Below are 20,922 nucleotides of genomic sequence, written 5' to 3'. Positions count from 1 at the left end.
GATCTTCAACAATCCTAGATCAGATAGAGGGCTAATATCCAATATATATAAAGAACTCAAGAAGTTAGACTCCAGAAAACCAAACAACCCTTTTAAAAAATGGGGTACAGAGTTAAACAAAGAATTCTCACCTGCAGAATTTCGGATGGTGGAAAAGCATCTTAAAAAATGCTCAACTTCATTAGTCATTAGGGAAATGCAAATCAAAACAACCCTGAGATTTCATCTTACACCAGTCAGAATGGCTAAGATTAAAAATTCAGGTAACAGCAGGTGTTGGAGAGGGTGTGGAGAAAGAGGAACACTCCTCCACTGCTGGTGGGGTTGTAAATTGGTACAACCACTCTGGAAATCAGTCTGGAGGTTCCTCTGAAAACTGGGCACCTCACTTCCAGAAGATCCTGCTATACCACTCCTGGGCATATACCCAGAGGATTCCCCACCATGTAATAAGGATACATGCTCTACTGTGTTCATAGCAGCCCTATTTATAATTGCCAGATGCTGGAAAGAACCCAGGTATCCCTCAACAGAAGAGTGGATGCAAAAAATGTGGTATATCTACACAATGGAGTACTATTCAGCCATTAGAAACAATGAATTCATGAAATTCTTAGGCAAATGGATGGAGCTAGAGAACATCATACTAAGTGAGGTAACCCAGACTCAAAAGGTGAATCATGGTACGCACTCACTAATAAGTGGTTATTAACCTAGAAACCTGGAATACCCAAAACACAACCCACACATCAAATGAGGTACAAGAAGAATGGAGGAGTGGCCCCTTGTTCTGAAAAGACTCAGTGAAGCAGTATAGAGCAAAATCTGAACGGGGAAGTGGGAAGGAGTGGGTGGGAAAACAGGGGGAGGGAAGGGGACTGATGTGACTTTCGGAAAGCGGGTGTCCAGAAAAGGGGAAATCATTTGAAATGTAAATAAATATATCAATGTATTGTATGTATGCCATGTTTTAAAGAACACAGAATTTCTTGTTGCTAATACTATTTTCTTTTCATTGAAAAGAGATTCTGTTCTCATAGAAGAAAAACATAAAAATCCCACAAACATCTTAAATTAGAAAGCAACAAATCATATAAAGATGTGCTGCAGATTCTTTCAAACCCTATAAATGCAGTTTTGGTCACTCATTATTGATATAGGCTATAAACCTGGCAAGTGGCCAGGCTGGAGATGTAGCTCTGAGGTTTGAGCCCATGCTTTGGATGCATGCGGTTCCGGGTTTGATTCCCAGCATGGCCAAATCTTTACTTTTCCTCTTTGGGTCTCTTTCTACACAGGGTGACACAACCTAGCATATCTCCATAATCTCCTGAGGAACATAAAAGACCTCATCTATGACCAGGGCAACAATGTTGCTCTATAACCATGACAATGTTTCCATGGAGACCTAGTCTAGTGAGGAGAGCCTGGGCCAAGCACGACTCTAGGAATGTTTTATTCACAGCTTGAGTAAAGCTCTGCTTTCTGGCTGGTGGTAGTTTCCCTTATGCTTTCTAATGGGACAGATAACAAGTGTGAATGAGTTCTGCTTTGAGAGAAAGGAAGGGAGGGATGGGCAGAGCATTCCTAGTTCCTGTGCAGAGAGAGGGGAGGAGCATTTATTGTTGTCATGGAAACCCGGATTCAATATTTTTTAGATTCAGCTGTATCCCCCAACCTTCTTTAGAGGGAGGGTTTCTCTTCTTTCTGCTGCTGTAGTATACTGCATTTATTGTACTACATGTATTATATTACGTGTCCCATGTATTCCAGGCTACCTGGCTCGTCAGATTTTTGGTAATTCTTATGTCCATATCGCCCATCTTGCTATAGGAACCCTGAGATTACAGATCATGAGGACCACTTGTGGCCATTCCCCTGATTTGTTGCAACTGAACTCAGATCATGAAGCATGCCTCAAAAGAAGTGCTTGTACTTGCTGAGCCTCCTGCAAGTTAAAAATGTTATCTTCTCCGGTCCATAATCCATTTTAAATTCTAATTGAGAAGTGGCCCAGTTGGGTTTTGATTGATCAATAAAGATTCCAGCAGGTAATGGTTGGGGAGAGAGGAACAGGCTGGACCCTTAGAGTTGCCAAATCAAGGAAGCAGGAGAGAGGAGAAAGGAACCAGCATTACTTAGGGGGAGAAAGAGACTCAGATGGATGGATGGACATAGGACCTGCAGGAGATAAAATCAACTAGCCATGTGAAATTTGAGGTAGGTGGCGATTCCCAGGGCGAGTGGCTGGAAGTGCTACTACCCTCCTGGAGCATAAAGGGGTGTAGCACACACTCACCTCTACATGGGAGGATTGTGAAGGAACAATATTAACAATGACTCCAGAAAGAGCTGGGCATGCACCACATGTGCACCACGTGTGAGGACCAGTAATCTAACAGTGAGCGTTCTGGGACATCTGATGTAATAGAATTTATCCAGAGTCCTTTGGTCCCTCTGTCTGTTTGACACAGCAGGATATGTTTTGCACATGGAATCACATTGGACCTCAACAGACCTGTATACTGCTTATACATTAGAAAGGCTCCAAACATTCCTAAATAACTACATACACAAATCCAGAGTCTATTATGTTCTTGACTCTGACTATTCATTAGTGGTAAGATGTCTATTGTTTCAAAATTATTCTACATGTTTCATGCAACAAGAATAAGATGATACTATTTATTTTAATTGGGTGTCTAAAGTCAAACTTCATAGATTCATGCATAGAAAATGAAAACTAAGAATCAGAAGAAAGTCAGAGAAGAACATTGCCTGAAGACAGACCTCCATATAGGCCTAATGTAACTGAGCCAGAATGGTACTGGAATTAAGGTTGACAAGTCCAGAAAAACGGAAATCAACAGTCATACTGACATCCACACATTTACAGACAACTGCTAATTTGGAGCCAAGATGTCTCAGTGTATCTCATGCTCAGATCAAGTTAGTGTGTAGGCTGGGCTGAGAAGAATTGAATATATTCCTGCTACATGCCTCCACCTCAGGCTCTGGGATTATTAGAATATGTTCCATGACGGGCATCTTGGACAACTGGTATTCCATAAATATACAAAGTCAATTCTGTGCAGAAAGGGTGGTCTTTCAGGAAACAGTGCTGAGGTAAGTGTATATCCTCATCCACAAATATAAATTAGAATCAGCAGTCTACTACATGGGAAGACAATTCAAAATAGATTAGAGATGTAAAAATATAAAAATATATGAAATGTGTAACTGAACGTGAAGAAGAAACTACTTGTCACTGCAGGTTAGGTGAAGATTTTGTAGACAAGATACCAAATAAAAAACTTAATTGGAGAATTGGAGAAAGTGAAATCTGCCCTGTTCCAAATGCATGGGTGAAAAAAGAAAATGAGAAAGTTTAAGTACATGGCTAAGAGGAAAGTTTGAAAACTCTATATCCAATAAAGAATTTTTGATGAACCATGCAGAAAGGTCCCAAAGTTCACTCCGAACAGAGAAATAGAAAACTCTGAAAGGTTTCCGGAGTTCTGTTGTTCCTGGGGACATTGAATAGGATTGCTCATTTTATAAGAGATTTATTAGTGACATTAGTGCCATATGCAGGCAATAGCATTGTAGGGATTCTTAGAATACATCATGGTAACATGACAGAGTAGATTCCACAAAAGAATGCAACTTAAATCTCAGACTGACCCCTAGCACACACAGTGCCCCAAAATTGTAATCTCATCACCAGGAATCTGAGGTTAGGACACAGTGGAATGCTCTCTCAAAGCAAAGCAAAACTGAAAATTACGAGAGAGAGAGAGAGAGAGAGAGAGAGAGAGAGAGAGAGAGAGAGAGAGAGAGAGAAAGGTAGAAGATAGGGAGAGGGAGGGTAGAGGGGGGAGAGGGAAAGAAAAGAGGGAGAGAGGGAGAGAGTGACAAGGGAGGGAGAGCGAGAGGGGGGAGAGAGACAGAGAGAGAGAGACAGAGACAGAGAGAGAGAGAGAGAAAGAGAGAGAGAGAGGAAGGTAGAAGATAGGGAGAGGGAGGGTAGAGGGGGAGAGAGAGACAGGGGAGGGAAAGAAAAGAGGGAGAGAGGGAGAGAGTGACAAGGGAGGGAGAGCGAGAGGGGGAGAGAGACAGAGAGAAAGAGAGAGAGAGAGAGACAGAGAGAGAGAGAGAGAGAGAGAGAGAGAGAGAGAGAGAGAGAGAGAGAGCTCTAACTGATTAGGAATGCACACAGTCCAATCTCCTTTCTCTACCTGACTCCACAAGAACACTCTGACAATAGCTTCAGTGCACCCTAGTACAAAAGCTTCTGAGGAGGCAGAAAGGTCCCAATTCCTCTCCTTCTGCTAACAACACAAAGGCCACAAATCCTGAAGTGGGAGTGAGCCTACTTGGGTCTGGAATCCCAGCATCTATCTTCCACCCTCAGGGAGATTCAAGTGCTCACCTCTGGGAACCCACAAGCCTGGCTCCAGAGAATGCTCCTTTCACTACATATTCTCCTAGGTACACACTGAAAAAGGTTTCCACAATGACTCTAGGTTTCCATGACAACCACAATGAGCATTCTGTTTAGTAACTAGGGATGGCTCCACCCCACCCTCTCTTCCAGTCTCTCAAAGTAGAACTCATTCCCTCCTGTTATCTAGGCCCCCAACCTGAGAAAGCTTACCCACAAGGGAAACTGCAACCAGCCAGAAAGCAGAGCTTCACTCAAGCTGTGAACAAAACATATTCCTGGAGACATGACGACAGTGCTCTCCCCAGTCTGTGGAGGTCTCCATAGAAATGTCATGTTATAGAGCAACAGTGTTTTCATGGTCCTAGATGCGTGCTTTCATAAATAATTACCAATGCGTCTATCACTTCATAACAGAAAGTTAAAGTCTGAGACACCTTGTGTAGAGAAGGATCTGAAAATAAAAAATCCAAGGTTGAAGAGACTTAAATGGAGATGCAGGGAATCGAACCCAGGACCCCCTACATTCAAAACATGTGCTCTACCATTGAGCTACATCCCCATACCTGCGAGTAGTCTGATCACTTCATATATGAATTTACAGACAGTGAATCAAAATTGTGTAAAATTCATGGCATCCACTTTAGTGTTTTAGGAGATTTTTTTGGTGTCATTTCTTGTATGACTAAAAAAATCTATTTTCAATAAAAAGAAAATAAGAATATTAAGAGCAAATAATTATATGCTCTTCAAAACCTGACAGAGCTTAACAAATAATACTGAATTGTTCAGGTTCCTCCATTTTAACTCAATTTTATGTTGGATTAATAGTTCAGTTAACAGTATAATGCCAAATTCATAATAATGTTACTGAATTAACAATATGCTCTCATCTTTCAGGGCATCAAAGTTTCCAGTAACTTGTTGAACACACCTCTATTCTCTTTTAAAACGTGCCATACCTTTCAGGCCTTCAAAAACTTTTAAAAAATTTTGGGGAGGCTGGTAATCTTTTTCTCAACTTTGCCACACACTATTTTTCACTTCATATAGTCCAGTGGGTAAATGTAAAGTAACTAGGCAGACTACTCTCCACCAGCTGTCTTGAACTCTCCACAGACCTCTTGAGAAAACAGCACTAAGTCCACAATTGATTGCTGCTAGTCGGAGGAGATGGCCTTGGCCTGCTTTGAAACTGTCTGCATTACATGTATGATTAGTCAAGTGTCACTGAAACTTAGAGAACTCTACAATAATCTCCTACAAAGAAGAGTCAATCCCTTTTAACCATGGCCTAGGAGAGGGACTGTAGTGACAGGTGCTAAGAGGCAAGACTCACCAGAGGCTTTGTCCCTACAGGGGCAGTGGGTGGGGAGGGAATGGGTGAGGTGTGGGTATCCACAGCTGAGATGAGGACCTCAGGAGTCTCAGCCCCACTCCACTTCTTTCCTTGTTTTTGTTTTAATTCTGGTGGGAGAGTCATACCAGACAGCAAATCTCATAAAAGAGACCTGTTGGGAGGGTTCAGGTTGTGGAGAGACAAATACAGGAGTGGCTTCCTCTGCTCCCAAGAGGGAGCTGAGAACTGGGACAGAAACACACACAGTCTTTGTAAAGTGTTTCTTAGGGGGACTGAGTTTTCTAGAGAGGAGTTTTCCACTGTGAGTGATGGGGGGATTTCAAGTGCTGAGTCTGGGGGAGCTCAGAGATTAGTGAGTTTTCCTGTTCCTGGATTGGTGGGTTTTCATGCTCAGGGATTGGTGGCTTTTGTTCAGACTTTTCACCTAAAATTAGCATGATCTGGGGCAGGTTCTGTTGAGAGGCTAGAGATAAACTTTATGAACTTTACAGAGGCTGGAATCTCTCTTATGACAGTTAAGGAAGTCTGGGGGTGTGTCCTGGCTGCTGGAGTTCCTCAAGATGTGACATGGCAGCTTTCCCCTCTAAGATGGTTTACCAAGTTTACAAAATATACAAAGTTTACAAGGGGAGTCCACAGTAGACCTACTCTAGCACCCTGTGAAGTTGAATATAAGTCCCAGGAACCACAACTCCTATGCAAGCACATGAGGGTCTTTATTCAAGCTTGAGCTCAGGTCACAGACCTTCCTGATGGTGCAACAGGAGAAGAGAGAGGCCCAGAGATCTAGGGGAAGGGGATTATAAAGGAGCAAGCAAGATGCAGGTGTTTCCAAGACTTGGACCTACATGAGATGGTAAAGGGATGTTGGCATTTAAGCTGGTTGGTTTACAGCACCTGTTTAAACCATAAGGAGGGCACATGCATCAAAAATAGCACCTCAACCTGGGAACAACTTATGTTTTCTTAGCCCATTCTGTTGTTATCAGCTAGCAGCAGGCGATTTGTCTGTTTTGCAACTATCTGGGACATTTCATGATTTGTCTCAGACCTCAAGAGTGGGAACCACGCCTCTCTAAGCCATGTTACTTCACCAGCTATATCACCCTTGTGCATATACCCTAAAGACACCCCATCATACCACAAGGATACATGCTCCCCCATGTTCATAGCAGCCTTATTTGTAATAGCCAGAAACCACTCAGATGTCCCTCAGCAGAATAATGGATACAGAAAATGTGCTTCACTTGCTCAAGGGAATACTACTCAGCTATAAAAACAAGGACATCATGATTTATCAGGTAAATCGGTGGAACTAGATAACTGAATATTACCCAAAACGTACTGAATACCTAGAATACAACCCAGAGAACATCACAACATGCAGAAATGCCAAGTAAGGAGGCTTCAATCCTGCTCAGAAGTGGAGGGGGTGGATAATCAGAGTAGGCAGAGGGAGGGAGGGACCTGTGTGAGAGAAGGGAGGAAGAGGGCAAAGGAGGAACAGGGTCTGATATGGAGGGGACAGGAGAGAGTATTGTACAGGGCCAGGAGAATGAATGGAAATGTGCATCCTCTGGGAATGGGAAGTAGGGAGACCATCTATATAGTACAAGAGACCTAGGAGGTAAGAGACTCTCAGGAATCATGTGACCTTAGCCAAAACCCCCAACATAGGGAAGAGGGAACTCAAAGAATCCACCTCCTTTAGATAGACAGTGTAAATAAACCACAGTCAAGACTCTGATCCAGGATTGTTCCTGTCTAAAAGAACCACAGAAACCAAACTGGGGAAGAGACTGGGGGAAACGCTGCCAATGACCAGCCCAACTTGGGATCCATCTCATGGGGGTGACCAAGGTCTGTCAGTATTACTGATGCTATGTTGTGCTCACAGACCAAACCCTGACAAGGCTTTCCTGAGAGAGGCCCTACCAACAGCTGACTTACAGAGAGGCAGATACTTACACCTGATCATTGGGTTCAACCTGAGGTTGAATTTGGTCAAGGACTGAATAACCTGAAAAAGAGAATGACCACATAGGAATAGCAGAAGACTCAACTAACCTAGACTCCCAGGGAGATCCCAGAGACTGAGACACCAACCAGGAGCATGCAGGCCCAATCTGAGGCCCCTGGCACATATACAGCAGAGGACTGTCTGGTCTGGCCTCAGTGGGAGAAAATGCTCTTAATCCTTAGTAGTCTTGAGGGCCCAGGTAGGAGGAGGCATGGGGTGAGCACCTTCTTGTAGGCAAGAGGGAGGAGTAATGGGATGAGGATCTGTGGGAGGGGTATAGAAGGCAGAAATTGATTGGAATGTAAATAAAAAATAATGTTAAAAATAAGAAAAATTAAAAAGGAAAAAGTGAGTGATCATGGACAGCAACCTTGGAGAACAAAGAGCCTTTGATGCTGGGTTGGATGTAAAGAATCTGACCATGGTCCAATGCAGGGACTGCACTCTCCAGAAGCAGAATAAGATTTTGTTTGCAACTATGATGCCTGTCACAGTCCTGTGGCCATCACCTAGGCTAGTATACCACTTGTTAGTCTTCTGAGATTTCCTTCCTCTTGTGGCCATTTACCATCCAACCAGATAGATTTCATACCATCAACATAACTCTGCACCATGGATGTCAGAGATTCAAACTGTCAAATACCAGCTGATACTAATGCACATCCAGGGGGAACCCAGCAGTGAAAGACAAAGGCTTCACTAGAGTTCTTCTAGCTAGTGGGAAGGACAAAAGGCTGTTTCCTCCAGGAGCAGGATCAAGGCACTTCTGTATGCTGTCCCCATGACACTGACTTATCCTCAAGGTTTATCCTCCCTCAGTTCCTCTATAAATGCACATTTAGGCTGAAGAAATCATTTAAACCTGCATTGGAGCAGCCATGGAGCCTCGGTCTCAGAGAGCTCCTGGTAGCCTTCCTCCTAGGGAGGCACACGAGGGTGAAGGAAACCCAAATGTCAATGTACCTAACCTTACAATGCCAGGGTCCCAACCTCTGCCCACCTTGTCCTGATCTTACTAACCCTGAAGAATCACATTATATTTAATTTGACCCAACACCCTCAATTTATTGTGTGTATGCCATGTCTCAAAGAACACAAAATTTTTCTGTTCTTAGTACTATTTTCTATTCGTTAAAAATAGATTCTTTTGTCCTAGAAGAAATAACAGAAAAATTCCATAAAAGAATAAACTAGAAGCCATAAATCGTACACAAAGACATGAAAAAAACTGTCTGCATTACATGTATGATTAGTCAAGTGTCACTGAAACTTAGAGGACTCAACAATAATCCCCTACAAAGACGAGTCAATCCCTTCTCACCATGACCTAGGAGAGGGACTGTAGTGACTGGTGCTAAGAGGCAAGACTCACCAGAGGCTTTGTCCCTACAGGGGCAGCAGGTGGGGTGGAGAGGGAATGGGTGAGGTGTGTGTATCCACAGCTGAGATGAGGACCTCAGGAGCCTCAGCCCCACTCCACTTCTTCCCTTGTTTTTGTTTTAATTCAGATGGGAGAGTCATACCAAACAGCAAATCTCATAAAACAGACCTGTTGGGAGGGTTCAGGTTGTGGAGAGACAAATACAGGAGTGGCTTCCTCTGCTTCCAAGAGGGAGCTGAGAACTGGGACAGAAACACACACAGTCTTTGTAAAGTGTTTCCTAGGGGGCTGAGTTTTCTAGATAGGAGATTTCCACTGTGAGTGATGGGGGGATTTCAAGTGCTGAGTCTGGGGGAGCTCAGAGATTAGTGAGTTTTCCTGTTCCTGGATTGGTGGGTTTTCATGCTCAGGGATTGGTGGCTCTGGGGCAGGTTCTGATGAGAGGCTGGAGATAAACTTTATGAACTTTACAGAGGCTGGAATCACTCTAATGACAGGTAAGGAAGTCTGGGGGTGTGTCCTGGCTGCTGGAGCTTCTCAAGATGGGACCTGGCAGCTTTCCCCTCTAGATGGTTTACCAAGTTTACAAAATATACAAAGTTTACGAAGGGAGTCTATAGCAGACCTACTCTAGGACCCTGTGAAGTTGAATATAAGTCTTAATTGTTTTCCTTTACCTTCAATCTTATGGGAAGATTGAACACTGAATATATGAATACTTGAAAAGGATAAATTTCCTATTTTAGGAAAATGAAATTTGAATTTTTTATGAATATATTCATAAAATTGAAGAGCTACATGTAGCTATCCAGTGCCACAGTAATACATAACATCTGGTCTAGATATTTTTTAATAACTTAATCTCCTCACTTAGTTATACACCAAAGATCATATATAATGGACAAAGCAAGTCCCCTCTTTTATTATATCTGAGTTCTAGTACAGGATATAGACCTAACTTGGATTATTCAGTGACTCCTACACTGACGAAAATCAATCTTATTTTGACTCTTTTTCAGGTATGATTGATTTTACAAGGAGTGACCTTATACTTATTCATGCCTTTTGATATACATGCTTTGTGGTTTTTTTTATTCGATATAATTTTTTTTTTTTTTTTTGGATTTGGTTTTTTCGAGACAGGGTTTCTTTGTGTAGCCCTGGCTGTCCTGGAACTCACTCTGTAGACCAGGCTGGCCTCGAACTCAGAAATCCGCCTGCCTCTGCCTCCCAGAGTGCTGGGATTACAGGCGTGCGCCACCACCGCCCAGCTTCGATATAATTTTTTATTTACATTTCAAATGATTTCCCCTTTTCTAGCCCCCCCACTCACGAAAGTCCCATAAGCCCCTTTCTCTTCCCCTGTCCTCCCACCCACCCCTTCCCACTTCCCAGTTCTGGTTTTGCCGAATACTGCTTCACTGAGTCTTTCCACAACAAGGGGCCACTCCTCCTTTCTTCTTGTACCTCATTTGATGTGTGGATTATGTTTTGGGTATTCCAGTTTTCTAGGTTAATATCCACTTATTAGTGAGTGCATACCATGATTGATCTTTTGAGTCTGGGTTACCTCACTTACTATGATGTACTCTAGCTCCATCTATTTTACTAAGAATTTCAAGAATTCATTGTTTCTAATGGCTCCATTGTGTAGATATACAACAGAAAGTAACAATCACTATTCCTTAATATTTCTTAACATCAATGGACTTAATGCCCCAATAAAAAGACACAGACTAACTGACTGGATACGTAAACAGGACCCTACATTTTGCTGCTTACAGGAAACACACCTCAGGGTCAAAGACAAACACTACCTTAGAGTAAAAGGCTGGAAGACAATTTTACAAGCAAATGGTCTCAGGAAACAAGCTGGAGTAGCCATGTTAATATCAGATAAAATTGACTTTCAACCCAAAGTCATCAAAAGAGACTCTGAGGGACACTTCTTGCTGGTCAAAGGAAAAATACAACAAGAAAAACTCTCAATCCTGAACATCTATGCTCCAAATGCAAGGTCACCATCATTCATAAAAGAAACTTTATTAAAGCTCAAAGCACACATTGCACCTAACACAATAATTGTGGGTGACTTCAACAATGCTTTGTGTTTTGAGAAGAGAAACTTAGAAGAAGGGTGGCTAGATCAGAAAGGAAATACCCTCTATCCCTAAGTGAGAAGATTTGAATCAGAGACTTCAGGATAATACAGCAGTGAGAAGGAAATGGAAGGGGAGAGAGTAAATGGCTCCCTGGGTAAAGTGCTTGACAGAAAAGCATGAATCCTGAGGTCAGCTCTCCAGAATTCACGAAAACTTGTATGAGACAGTACATGTCTGTAATCCCAGAGCTCCTTCAACCAGACTAGCTGTGGTAACAAAACAATTCCCAGGATCTCAGGAGACTGCAAGCTTAGCATGAACAACAGCTAACAGGAGACAGTGCCAACAAGATGATGGGTGAGGACCACAGCCGAGTGGTGCGTGCTTCTGATCTAATGCTTTTGATTCCCTGTGACTCTGTTTCCTTATATTCTTGCTGTATGGTATGGGGGAAGAGATTTGCTACTGATCCTCAGTAAGAACAAATATCACAATGGAGTAAAGAGTAGTAATGAAGCAGACAAGGTGAGAGATCAAGCCTGCATTCCAGATGACATAGCTGTGTGCAGACCCCAGGACCCTGTTGGGGGGAGGGGTGTTCTTCTAATCTGATGGCTTCCAATCAGTCAACCAATCTTTGTAGACCCAGCTTCTTTCTAGGAATCTCTGATCCCATATATACAATGCCTCTCACCCTCACTAGTCTAGATCCCTGGTATCCACTAATGTGTTTGTTGAGGGGCCTAGAAGTCAAAACACATCTTCCAACAGATTCACCAGTAAAAGTTACACACAGGATGCTGAAAGCTATACAGTCATATTCTTTTAGTGTGAATCTTGAGAAGATGGCCTGTGGATTTGTCTCTAGGGCATTTCTCTCACTTCCTTCAATAGACTCAGTATCCTCTGCATGCTCTTAAGGAAGTAAGGGTGAACTGCATTAAACATCAAATAAAGTCTCCATCATTGAGTAATCTATGCAAATTCTTCATGACTATCCTGTACATGTCTTTACTGACATTTAATAATAGGCTCACAGAGAATGCAACAGATAGTACTTGTAGATTAAAACAATACTAGGAGTATTTGAATCAAAAGTGTCAAATATTTGTGAGCAATATGGGTGCATAGACCTATACTGTTTATACATTAGAAAGCCTCAAAACATTGCTGAATTACTACATACACCAATCCAGAGTCTATTATGCTCATGAGTCTCACTATTCATTCGTAGAAAGATGCCTATAGTTTCAAAATTATTCTACATGTTCAGTGCAGCAAGAATAAGAATTAAACTATTTACTTTAATTGGGTGTCCAATTCCAAACTTCACTGATGACTGTATAGAAAAAGACACTAAGAAACAGAACAAAATCAGAGAAGAACATTGGCTGAAGAGAGACCTAAATGGAAAAATAAAAGTTCACATCTGTTAAAAACTCTAATCCATTTTCCCATACATTATCCCAGCATCCTGAACCAAATACAAATGAAATTGTGAAGGGTTATAAAAAGAGGAGAACATTTGACATATGAATGCATAGTTGTTCTATGAAATACTTTGCATCATTACCACATTTTTCAAATTGAGAATGTTACCTAATATTAAAGAAGTATTTAATGAACATTAAAACATGTATGTCAAAGTCAGGGGCTTAATGTCTCATCATCTCGACTCCAAGGCCAATATTAAATATTCTGTACTTTCATCCGTTTTCTCATTTAGAAATCTAGACACTTTTTTGAGCTCTATAAACTGCAAGCATTTTGGACACTACACCAGAGACCTCTAAATAAACTGTGTCTGCCTCTGGGCATTATGAATCCCACACACATGCTATTTTTATAATTATTATAGAACTATGTCTTTAAACCTGTGATATATTTTGTTCTATTAGCATTAGCAATTTACCATGAGCCTATCAGGCCCTGGACTACGTAGGATTTCTATTACTTTTCCTAATTTTCACAGCAGTGTGAAAATGGAGTAGATGTTACTATGATTCTGATTTTGTGGATGAGAAAATGAAGTTTTAGAAGAGTGAAGTAACTTAGTAAATATTCAGCAGGTGACAAAAAGCAAATTATTTTTTTTATTTGATATATTTTTATTTACATTTCAAATGATTTCCCCTTTTCTAGCCCCTGACTCCCCGAAAGTCCCATAAGCCCCCTTCTCTCCCCCTGTCCTCCCACCCACCCCTTCCCAGTTCCCCGTTCTGGTTTTGCAGAATACTGCTTCACTGAGTCTTTCCAGAACAAGGGGCCACTCCTCCTTTCTTCTTGAACCTCATTTGATGTGTGGATTATGTTTTGGGTATTCCAGTTTTCTAGGTTAATGTCCACTTATTAGTGAGTGCATACCATGATTCACCTTTTGAGTCTGGGTTACCTCACTTAGTATGATGTTCTCTAGCTCCATCCATTTGCCTAAGAATTTCATGAATTCATTGTTTCTAATGGCTGAATAGTACTCCATTGTGTAGATATACCACATTTTTTGCATCCACTCTTCTGTTGAGGGATACCTGGGTTCTTTCCAGCTTCTGGCAATTATAAATAGGGCTGCTATGAACATAGTAGAGCATGTATCCTTATTACATGGTGGGGAATCCTCTTGGTATATGCCGAGGAGTGGTATAGCAGGATGTTCTGGAAGTGAGGTGCCCAGTTTTCTGAGGAACTGCCAGACTGATTTCCAGAGTGGTTGTACCAATTTACAACCCCACCAGCAGTGGAGGAGTGTTCCTCTTTCTCCACATCCTTTCCAACAGCTGCTGTCTCCTGAGTTTTTGACCTTAGTCCTTCTGACTGGTGTAAGGTGAAGTCTCAGGGTTGTTTTGATCTGCATTTCCCTAATGACTAATGATGTTGAGCTCTTCTTAAGGTGCCTCTTGGCCATCTGAATTTCTTCAGGTGAAAATTCTTTGTTTAGATCTGTACTCCATTTTTTAATAGGGTTATTTGGTTCCCTGGGGTCTAACTTCTTGAGTTCTTTGTATATATTGGATATTTGCCCTCTATCAGATGTAGGGTTGGTGAATATCCTTTCCCAATTTGATGATTGCCATTTTTTCCTTTTAACAGTGTCCTTTGCCTTACAGAAACTTTGTAATTTTATGAGGTCCCATTTGTCAATTCTCGATCTTAGAGCATAAGCTATTGGTGATCTGTTCAGGAACTTTTCCCCCGTGCCCATGTCCTCTAGGGTCTTCCCCAGTTTCTTTTATATTAGTTTCAGTGTGTCTGGTTTTACACGGAGGTCCTTGGTCCACTTGGAGTTTTTTTTTTTTTTTTTTTGAATGGCGGTATACATCTTTAATCGAAGTGCTGGAAAGGCAGAAACAGACAAATTTCCTAATACAAGGCCAGCCTGTTCTGCAAAGCAATATTCAGGACAGCGAGGATTACATGCAGAAACCCTGTCTAGCAAAGGAAAAAAAATAAACAAAAATACAACCACCCAAAACAATTACAACAGCAAGAACATATCCAGGAAGGCAAGCATGTGATGTACTAGGATAGGAAAATATGAACAAGAGAATTGAGTAAGATCAACATACGAAGATACCAGTTGACAAATACAGAACATAATTGTTAATTTTTTGTCCCATGGAACATGTTTCTAAATAAGTTTCAGTAGTCTAAAATACAGTGATAAATATTTAGTGATAAATCATAAAGTTGAACATGTTCAATTAAAACATCTGTGCTATCTTAAAATGATGATTTTACACCTGTGTTTGTATTCCAAGTAAGTCCAATACTGAATGTTATTTCATTATAAAACAAAATAGCAGAATCTTGAGGGGCAGCACAGTCACATGAGTAAAGTAAACCCCTTAGAGCTCCAGGGGCATATTCTTTGTTGTGGTCGTTTCATGTCTATGAAAGGCACAAACATTGTCTTTTTTCTTTTTAAATTATCTCCCAAATGTATTTTTTATTGATATATTTTTATTTACATTTCAAATGATTTCCCCTTTTCTGAGTCCCCACTCCCATCAACTCCCATAAGCCCTCTTCCCTCCCCCTGTTCCTCGATCTAGCCCTTCCCGCTTCCCTGTTCTGGAATTCCCCTATACTCTTGCACTGAGTCTTTCCAGAACCAGGAGCCACTCCTCCATTCTTTTTGGACATCATTTAATATGTGGATTATGTCTTGGGTACTCAAGGTTTCTCGGCTAATATACACTTATCAGTGAATGCATACCATGACTGATCTTTTGAGACTGGGTTCCCTCACTTAGTATGATGTTCTCCAGCTCCATCCATTTGTCTAGGAATTTCATGAATTCATTGTTTCTAATGGCTGAATTGTACTCCATTGTGTAAATATACCACATTTTTTGTATCCATTCCTCCACTGAAGGACACTTGGGTTCTTTCCAGCTTCTGGATACAACAAATAGGGCTGTTATGAACATAATGGAGCATGTGTCCTTATTGCATGCTGAAGAATCCTCTGGGTATATGCCCAGGAGTGGTATAACCAGGTCCTCAGGAAGTGTCATGCCCAGTTTTCTGAGGAACTGCCAGACTGATTTCCCAAGTGGTTGTACCATCTTGCCATCCCACCAGCAGTGGAGGAGTGTTCCTCTTTCTCCACATCCTCACCAACATGTGCTGTCTCCTGAGTTTTTGACCTTAGCCATTCTGACTGGTGTGAGGTGAAATCTCAGGGTTGTTTTGATTTGCTTTCATTGTGTCCCATAGATTTGTGTATGTTGTGCCTTCATTTTCATTAAATTCTAAGAAATCTTTGATTTCTTTCTTTATTTCTTCCTTGACCAAGGTATCATTGAGTAGAGTATTGTTCAGTTTCCATGTGTATGTGGGCTTTCTGTTGTTTTTACTGTTACTAAAGACCACTTTTACTCCATAGTGATCTGATAGGAGGCATGGGATTATTTCAGTCTTCTTATATTTGTTGAGTTCTGTCTTGTGACCAACTATATGATCTATTTTGGAGAATGTACCATGAGGTGCTGTGAAAAACATATATTCTTTTGCTTTGGGATAAAAAGTTCTATATATATATCTGTTAACTCCAATTGGTTCAAAGCTTCAATTAGTTTCATTGTCTCCCTGTTTAGTTTCTGTTTTCCTGATCGGTCCATTGGTGAAAGTGGAGTGTTGAAGTCACCCACAATTATTGTGTTAGGTGCAATGTGTTCTTTGAGCTTTAGTAAAGTTTCTTTTATGATTGAGGGCGCCCTTGTATTTGGGGCATAGATGTTCAGGATTGAGAGTTCTTCTTGTTGGATTTTTCCTTTGACCAGCAAGTAGTGACCTTCCATGTCTCTTTTGATGACATTAGGTTGAAGGTCAATTTTATCTGAAATTAGAATGGCGACTCCGGCTTGTTTCCTGGGACCATTTGCTTGTAAAATTGTCTTCCAGCCTTTTACCCTAAGGAAGTTTTTGTCTTTGACACTGAGGTGTGTTTCCTGTAAGCAGCAAAATGTAGGGTCCTGTTTATGTAACCAGTCTGTTAGTCTATGTCTTTTTATTGGAGAATTGATTCCATTGATGTTAAGAGATATCAAGGAGTAGTGGTTATTGCTTCCTAACATTTTTGATTATAATTTTATACATGTGTGGTTATCCTTTTGGGGTTTGATGAAAGAAGCTTAATATCCTGCTCTTTCCAGGGTATAGTTTCCCTCGTTGTACTGGTGCTTTCCCTCTATTATCCTTTGTAGGGCTGGGTTTGTATAAAGATATTGTGTAAATTTGGTTTTGTCATGGAATATCTTGGTTTCTCCATCTATGGTGATTGAGAGTTTTGCTGGGTATAGTAGTCTCGGCTGGCATTTTTGTTCTCTTAGAGTCTGCATGAGCTCCACCCAGGATCTTCTAGCTTTCATGGTCTCTGGTGAGAAATCTGGTGTAATTCTGATAGGTATTCCTTTATATGTTACTTGCCCTTTTTCTCTTACTGCCCTAAGTATTCTTTCTTTGTTTAGTACATTTGGGGTTTTGATTATTATGTGACGGGAGGTATTTCTGTTCTGGTCCAGTCTGTTTGGAGTTCTGTAGGCTTCTTGTATATTCATGGGCATCTCTCTCTTTAGGTTAGGGAAGTTTTCTTCCATAATTTTGTTGAAGATATTTGCTGGCCCTTTAAGTTGTAAATCTTCACTCTCATCAATACCTATAATCCTTAGATTTGGCTTTCTCATTGTGTCCTGGATTTCCTGGATATTTTGGGTTACACGCTTTTTGCATTTTGCATTTTCTTTAACTGTTGAGTCCATGGTTTCTATGGTATCTTCGGCATCTGAGATTCTTTCTTCTATCTCTTGCATTCTGTTGTTGATAGTTGTGTCTATGGTCCCTGATTTCTTCCCAAGATTTTCTATCTCCAAAGTTGTCTCCCTTTGTGCTTTCTTAGTTGTTTCTACTTCTGTTTTTAGAGCCTGGAAATTTTTGCTCAGTTCTGTCATTTGCTTGTTTGTGTTTTCCTCTAATTCTTTAAGTGATTTTTGTGTTTCCTCTTTCATGACTTTGCCTGTTGATCAAGGTTCTCTTGTATTTCTTTTAGTGATTTTTGTGTTTCCTCCTTACTGGCTTTTGTATTCTCCTGAATTTCTTTCAATAATTTTTGTGTTTCCCTTGTAAGGGCTTCTAATCTCCTGAATTTCTTTAAGTATGTCTGTCATGTGTTCCTGTACCAGCATCATGACCAGTGATTTTAAATCCAAATCTTGTTTTTCTGGTGTGTTGGGGTATCCAGGACTTGCTAATGTTGGAGAAATGGGTTCAGATGCTGCCATAATGCCTTGGTTTCTGTTAGTAAAGTTCCTACGTTTGCCTTTAGCCATCTAGTTCTCCCAGCAGTTAGATGGTCTTATTGTCACTGTCTGGTACTTCAACCTACTGTGGATCTTTAAGATTATCTCTGCACCACTGGATGACTGGATTTCTTCTGGACCAGATTACTGATATTCTGGCTTCCTCTTTTGTGCCTTTGGAGTCCTTCTCTGTCTTGCCTCAAGCAATGCTATACTTAGGTTGTCAAGGTCAACCAGGTGTTCTCTGTCTGCTCTATTATATAGGGAAGAAGTTGTGGTGGGGGTCACTCCTTCTGTTGATTCTCACATAGGACACAGGTCCTGCAATGGACTGGCTTGCAGATGAACCGCCTATGTGCTCAGTTCCTGAGTGCAGGCAGACCCCTGGCGGTTTGCACCACCAGTAATCTAAAACTCAGGGTGATACAGTACCTAGTGATCCTTTTGTGTCCCTCCAGGCATCGAGTATGGCCATGGGGCTTCTATCCTTCTACAGCTCCCTGGGCAGGATATGGGCCCTAAGCCCAGCAGGCTGGCAGACAAAAGCCGCCTATGTGCTCAGTTCCTGAGTGCAGGCAGACCCCTAGCAGTTTGCACCACCAGAAATCTAAAGCTCAGGGTGTTACAGTACCTAGTGATCCTTTAGTGTCCCTGCAGACAGCAAATATGGCTGTGGGGCTTCTCTCCTTCCACAGCTTCCTGGGCAGGACAAGGGCCCAGAGCCCGGCGGGCTTGCAGACAAAAGCCGCCTACGTGCTCAGTTCCTGAGTGCAGGCAGACCCCTGGCGGTTTGCACCACCAGAAATCTAAAGCTCAGGGAATTACAGTACCTAGTGATCCTTTTGTGTCCATGCAGACAGCAAATATGACTGCGGGGCTTCTCTCCTTCCACAGCTTCCTCAGATATAGTTTTATTAGTAGTTCCTATCATACAAACAAATCCTAATACACTGAAATATGTTAACTATATACATTAAAATATTCTTAATAAAGTGTGTGTGTGTGTGTGTGTGTGTGTGTGTGTGTGTGTGTTTCTGTGTCATTTTTCATAGAGTACTGTGTTTGGGGAGTTGGAAAAACAGATGGATAGATGGTTCAGCAGGTAAGAGCTATTTGTCCCTCCAGAGGACCTGAGGTTAGTGATCAGCACCCATGTCATGAAGGTCACAACTGCCTGCAACCCCAGCTACAGATGATGCAAACTTCTGGGCACTGGCACATTCACAACACTCCTCACCCGTGACTAAGTATAAAACCTTGTAGTAAGCCACCTTTTGTTCATCTCTATTACAAGATGGTGCTGGCCAGATGCAGCTCCCTGGTAGTAAATTACTTTAGTACATGTGCAGTGTGCTGTATTCGTTATCACACTTACATGCTAATGAAGAATTCACTTAGTTGGCCTATGAGGAAGCGGCTGGCTATCTCTCTTGGCAGACGGGGCTGAGTAGGCTATATAAGGTCAGGCAGGGAGAGAGCTCGAGGCCTCCAAAAGAAGAAATAAGCTTTGTTCAAGGTTCCCGAAATAAACCATAAGAAGGAAGAAACTCCCTGGTGTTGTGTCTTCCTTGCCAGCGAGGCTGGGCGTGACGTTTGGTAGCCTGTATGGAGACTTCAGAACCTGCTGCGGTTGGGGGTAGTGCACTGGTAAGTTCCTGGTAAATGGGGTTAAATTAAAAATTCCCGTTATATGGGAGGGAAGTTCCTGGTATTTGGGACAACTTTAAGTTATAAAGGAAAGTCAAAAAGAAAAAATTTCTCGGTAAAAGAGGCCAACGAGTTTCCGGTCTGAACTACAGACTAAGGTGGAGAGTGTGGCTAGTTAGCCCCTTCCTGCAGATTAAGGCAGAGTGGTAAGAAGTTTGAGATGGAACAAAAGGAAAGAGGATTTGCACAGTAATGATCTAATAACAAACTCCGCAGCTAAGAACCATGAGAATTACAAGAAAGTTCATGACCCTGCTTTTACAGCAGTATGCTTTCTGCTAGCCTGCGTGGTTATTTGGGGGAGTAGTTTTAGGTTCTGCCACTAATTATGCAATAGCAGTGATAAAGAAACTTGTTAGGATGGGGACTTCAGTCGCATCCAATTTTTCTGGCTCTTCATTGAGCTATCTTAGAGACGGAAGATTCTGAGAGTGAAGGAGAAATTCACTCTCGTGAGCCAGTGAGGTAATAAAAAGAAGAAAGAGACTTAAGAACAAAAAACAAAAGACCGCCAAGGTGTCAAATTTCCACTCCACTCTGCCAGCCCCACCTCCTTACCAGGAGGGTGTTTCTTTGGTGGGTCCCTCTCTCCCCGACACTTTCTGGGCATTCCTTTTGCCCAGAAGTCTGTGGGCAGGTCGCCATGGGCCCCTCTCTCCAGGTGAAACCATTCCAGAGTGCCCTGCCCTTTACAAAGAAAAGAGAACTCTCCCCGGGGCTCCCAGGGGGAGCCAGTGCTTGCTTTAAGAATAGCCCTCTTAAAGGAGCTACGAGATTGAAAAGGACAAATGGTCACTCTAACTTCAAGATTTATTTCAAAGATAGAAAAAGCCAGAGCCCAAACAAGTCCCTTGACTTTAAAATTTTAAAAAGCACTTTGAATCTTCCACGGAGGACTGGCTCACACCTGAGGAATTTATGCAGCTTACCCGAGCTGAATTCTCTGGGGGAGAATTTATTCTTTAGAAGTCAGAGATAGTTAAAACGGCTGGAAAAATCAAAAGTAAAAACCATTACTGTTTTTGGGTGGCGTCGGCGGCAGCGGTGGAGGCAATGCAGCAGTGGCTGGTCCAGCTGAAGGGCCATCAGCAGTGGAACCAAGTCGACACAG

The 20,922-nt window shown here is 41.8% G+C and overlaps 2 pseudogenes; both read right to left on the bottom strand.

Moving 5' to 3' along the window:
• LOC127674602 (presenilins-associated rhomboid-like protein, mitochondrial) overlaps positions 1-1,814 on the bottom strand; it is a 29,952-nt pseudogene extending 28,138 nt beyond the window's left edge.
• Positions 1,815-7,091: 5,277 nt separating this feature from the next.
• On the bottom strand, positions 7,092-20,456 carry LOC127674601 (presenilins-associated rhomboid-like protein, mitochondrial; annotated as a pseudogene).
• Positions 20,457-20,922: the final 466 nt, after the last annotated feature.

The sequence above is a fragment of the Apodemus sylvaticus genome, chromosome X (genome assembly GCF_947179515.1).
Source record: "Apodemus sylvaticus chromosome X, mApoSyl1.1, whole genome shotgun sequence".
NCBI lineage: Eukaryota > Metazoa > Chordata > Mammalia > Rodentia > Muridae > Apodemus > Apodemus sylvaticus.
This window is presented reverse-complemented; position numbering and strand designations above follow the sequence as displayed.